Source organism: Sinocyclocheilus rhinocerous, unplaced genomic scaffold (genome assembly GCF_001515625.1).
Source record: "Sinocyclocheilus rhinocerous isolate Xijiao unplaced genomic scaffold, SAMN03320098_v1.1 scaffold629, whole genome shotgun sequence".
Classification (NCBI taxonomy): Eukaryota; Metazoa; Chordata; class Actinopteri; order Cypriniformes; family Cyprinidae; genus Sinocyclocheilus; species Sinocyclocheilus rhinocerous.
In genome coordinates, this window is record NW_015652278.1 from 378,929 (window position 1) to 383,885 (window position 4,957).

Sequence of the window (4,957 nt, forward strand, 5' to 3'; positions counted from 1 at the left end):
AAAGCGCGAAATAAACTACGTGCATGCAATGTCGTGGTCAGTTAAGTCATGAAGTTACTAAAAAGGCGATTAAAGCTGCCTTAAAACTGTGCATTCATGTAATATATTTTATATGAGTCATATATATATATATATATATATATATATAATAATTTCACATTCAATCTTCAAATTAATGAACAAACAACATAAAAACAGTATATTTTTTAATATTTGTTTAATGGCATCTTTTTTTATGACTGAAGGCCAGTATCAATGATACCAATACTTAATTCTCTATAAAAAAACATTTCAGAGACATGTTCTTAAATGTGACTCATATAAAATATATTACATGCATGCGCAGTTTTAAGGCAGCTTTAATCAACTTTTTGGTAACTTCATGACTTAACTGACCACGACATTGCATGCACGTAGCTTATTTCGCGCTTTGATATGAAAGGATACAGGCTACAGCGTGCGCCGACGCCTTTGTGCGTGCAATTGAAGAGCACTCGGTTGACTCACGCCTGGCGCTGAAGTGAAGTGGAGCACGCGTTCTGCGACTGATTAAATGCACTTCTTGTTAAGAGAAAAAGTGACAGAAGCAGCAGTTTTGAGTGGGGTGGCCAACCCTAGCCCCGCCTCTGCGTTAATTGCGGTAAATATTTTTAACGCGTTAAACTGAAAAAAAAAATGAATCGCCTGCATTAACGCGCTTACTTTGACACCACTAATATATATATATATATATATTTATAATTTTATTCAGTTTCCAGAACTCATAAACACAAAAGAAATGCCCTGAAAACCCTCTCGGGTTGGCTTTAAATGCCTCTATTTTAGATATCGACTCTCACAACCCTTCAAGCAAAATCAAGATTATAAAAACATTTTTATTATTATTGTTTTATAATACATTTTGATGATTTGGAGAATTTGATTTTTAGAATTGTATATAGTTTAAAGTACATTTTTATTTTTTAGGTTTTAAGATGTTTCATACATTTTTATATTTTTCATATATATATATATATATATATATATACAGAGAATGTTGTACTTTTCACTCCACTACATTTCTATCAAGGTCCTCGAAGTATAAAGTCGTTACTATGTAGCAACTTTGAAATTTAGTGGGTGATTTTTTTTCTTCTCTAAAACGTGACTTACTTTCTTTTTCAGACAGTTTATCAGTAATCACTCTTGTAGGGCTACATGAAGTGATTTCCCAGCATTTTTTTAACACTGAGTTGCAAATGTGATATTTCTTCACACACACACACACACACACACACACACACAATGCAAATATATAATTTTGAGGCTGACATGAGGCTGATGAATATTACTGTTTCCAAGTTGTGTTGTTGTGTGTTCCAAGGGAAAAATTAAAACTAGAAAAATAAGCAGATTTCCGCCCCCATTTCCCCACATTAATAATATACAGCATCTATACGACTTCATCCACATTATTGCATCTTTACTGAACAATTTTCTGAACAACAAACAGGCATTGTTGACGTGGGTGGTGACATGTTCATGTGATGTCAGATGTTTAGAAACAAGCCTTATGTTTTAAACTCTTTTATCCAACAAGATCAAGGAAACTTCTTGATTTGATTCCTCATGATATCACGTCTTGAACTCACTCCTGGGCTCATTCTGAAAGCTGGCTCATCCGTTAGTGTTGAATAACTATGACTCATACGCTGGAATGGAAAGCACCTTGGGGCACACAGAGATCTCAGCACATCTACAGCTAAAAAGCATGGAGGAATGATGATAAAAAGATACAAGTGAGAGTCTAAAAATGAACATTTCATTATCTGTATTCCATAATAAGACTATGGAGCCTAGTGGACATACTTCTCATACAGCCCTGAGTAACACCTCTCTGGCATATCATGTGAATATCATAGCATTCTATTATTTGCACCTGTACCACTGTACCTTCTAAATACCACTGATTATGAACATGATAATCATTCAATTCTTTAGTACAGGGCTATAGTGGGTTCAGTATGACACCACAATGAAAAAAATAATTTTCTTCCTCAGTACTTTTTAGTACTTTTTTTTCCTATTTAAGAAAAAAAATCCTCTAAGCGTCATAAAAATTTTGTCATTTTGCTGTCAGCATATTTTGGTTTAATTCTATTTTATTGTACACTACCACTCAAAAGTTTGGGGTCAGTAATTGAGAGAAATTAATACTTGTATTGAGCAAGGACATATGAATTTGACCAAAAGTGACTGTAAAGACTTTTACATTGTTACAAAAAAGATTATTTTTACTATTGTATTCCTCAAAATAAATAAATAAATAAAAATAAATAAAAATGGTTTTCACAAAAATATTTAGCAACACAACTGTTTACAAATTTGATAACAAGAAATGGTTCTTAAGCAGCAAGTCAGCATATCAGAATGATTTCTGAAGGATCATGTAACACTGAAGACTGGAGAAATTATGCTGAAAATTCAGCTTTGCATCACAGGATTAAATTACATTTGAAAATATATAAAAATAGAAAACAGTTGATTGTACTAATATTTTACAATATTACAGTTTTTACTGTATTTTTTTATCAAATAAATGCAGCCTTGGTGAGCATAAAAAATTATGCATTAAAATTAGGACTGTCAATCGATTCAAATATTTAATCGCATGATTGTCATGAGTTAACTTGTGATTAATCGCAACTTAATCGCACATTTTTGTGCAACTGTAATGTTCCCAGGTCCAGAAACGTTGTAAGGACATCGGTAAAACAGTCCATGTGACATCAGTGGTTCAACTTCAGTTTTGCGAAGCTACGAGAATACTTTTTGAGCGCAAAGAAAACAAAAATAACATAATTTATTAAACAATTCTTCCCCGAGTTACGTCTTACGAAACTTCAGAACAGTAAGTGGCGTCCCCTCTCCCCTTGTTTGTTTTCTGTTTTTTGTTTCCTGTTTGTTTCTCCCCGCGGCGATGGAAATAGCCGCTCAGTTCTCCGCCTTAGCCCGCCAAGATCTCCCCTTCTTTGAGTACGCCTGGGAATTCTGCAGCCTCGCCATCAATTCTCTGTTCTGGCTCTATGCCAACTACCATCGCCCCGTGGACCTCCCAGGGATCTTAAGGTGTCTGTGGAGTGTCCGGGCCCGAGTCAGAACCAGCCCGCCGCCCGCTGCTCACTTAAGTTCGCCGGCCGCTCCAAAGTCAAACCCGCGCCGGCTGCGGCATTCTCAAGCCCGCTGGCTGCTCCGAAGTCAAGGCCACCGGCCGCGGCACTCTCCAGCCCGCCGGCCGTTCCGAAGTCAAGATCGCCAGCCGCGGCATTCTCAAGCCCGGCAGCCGCGCCGATGTCCTCTAACCAAAGGAGGAGGATGAGGAGAAAAAGACTGTCCTCCGCCCTCATCCTAGCCCCAGAGCTCGCTCCAGTGTGGGCTCCTGTCCCAGAGTTTAGCTCAGAGAGGGTCCCAGTCCCCGAGTTTAGCCCAGTGAGGGCTCCTGTCCCCGAGTTTAGCCCACAGTAGGCTCCTGGTCCCGAGTTTAGCCCTGAGAGGGTTCCAGTCCCCGAGTTTAGCCCAGAGAGAGAGGGTGCCAGTCCCCGAGTTTAGCCCAGTGAGGGCTCCTGCGCAAACTGTGTACTCTGCGTATAGGGAGCGGCTGTACTGATCTCCATTTCTCCAACTACGGGCTAGGCAACGGGTCAAACAGAACATGTGCGCTGCATTAATCACGCGTTAATAAAATTAGTGCCGTTAAAATGAGTTTGCGTTAACGCATTAACGCGTTAATTTTGACAGCCCTAATTAAATTTTTTAACTGACCCCTAACATTTGAGTGTATTTGATATTGCATTTGGAGTGTATTTGGTATAGATTTTTTTTTTTGGAAACCAAGACAGAAACCTGCCGAGGCCAGGCCCCCCGAACTCCCTGCTCCGCCCCCACCCCCCCTCCCTGGTGGAATTGTTATGGCGCGGGACGTGACTTCTGGGAGGGGGGAGTAATGTCAGACTCTGTTCCGTGTTTTGTGTGTGTTTTGCTCCCCATGTGTTTCCATGCCCTTATTTGGTTCTTCCTCTTCCTGTCCTCATTTGTAATTATTTGTGTCCAGCCGTGTTTGATTTATTATCTCATTTAACTCCTTTCTTAAGCCCTGTGTGTCCCTGTTTCTAGCGTCGGCTGTTATATGTCATTTTGTGAACGTCTCTCCATATTTCCTGTGTTCCCAGCATGGTTGTCATTAAAGACTGTTGGGACTTGCACTACTCCTCGTCTCCTCACTCCTTTGTTCCCGTGCTCCTTGTGTGAATCGTGACAATTACATTATGTATTTTAACAGTGTTATTCAATGAAACCATATAATTATTAATTAACCAATCATTATGGCCTCATTGTTTTTATATAATGCATTTTAAGTCATTTGAAAGGCTATTGTTGGCTTAGGTCTGTTTTTATAACCACAAAAAAATATCATCTTAATACTTATTTGTAAATTATTATTTGAAGTAACAAAACCATGGTTAATTTGCGGTTACCATGGCTACAAGAACCATGATTTTTGGTTTTATTCGTGTTAAAACCATGGCTAATTTTCGTAAGGGAACATGGAAACTCAGAGAGAATATTAGATTCGTTTGTGGTGGTGAAATTATTACCGACATTAAAACACGCTATTAAAGTCAACAGACAAAAAAGTTTCACAGGATTATGAATGTGCCTGAAAATGATGCACAGGCTTTGTTTTCACTTTTTTTTTCTTATCTCGGCGCTGGATTGCTGATGTCTTTTCACGGGCATAGTTGTCCATCAATTATGATCATTTGCATTCAGCCGCAAACATGAGGTACGAGCGGTCGCAAGCACGGATGCGGGAATCACGCACCAATTTTTATTTTTTTGAGCAACTGGGATGGTGCCCCCCCTGGGAGTTGGTGCCTATGCAAACTGCGTACTCTGCATATAGGGAGCGGCGGTACTG

The 4,957-nt window shown here is 39.1% G+C and overlaps 1 protein-coding gene across 7 annotated transcripts in view; it reads right to left on the minus strand.

Annotated features, from left to right (window-relative positions):
* Positions 1 to 4,957, minus strand: part of LOC107714343 (oxidation resistance protein 1-like) — a 173,381-nt gene that overhangs the window by 23,488 nt on the left and 144,936 nt on the right. The gene's annotated exons all lie outside the window — the stretch shown is intronic.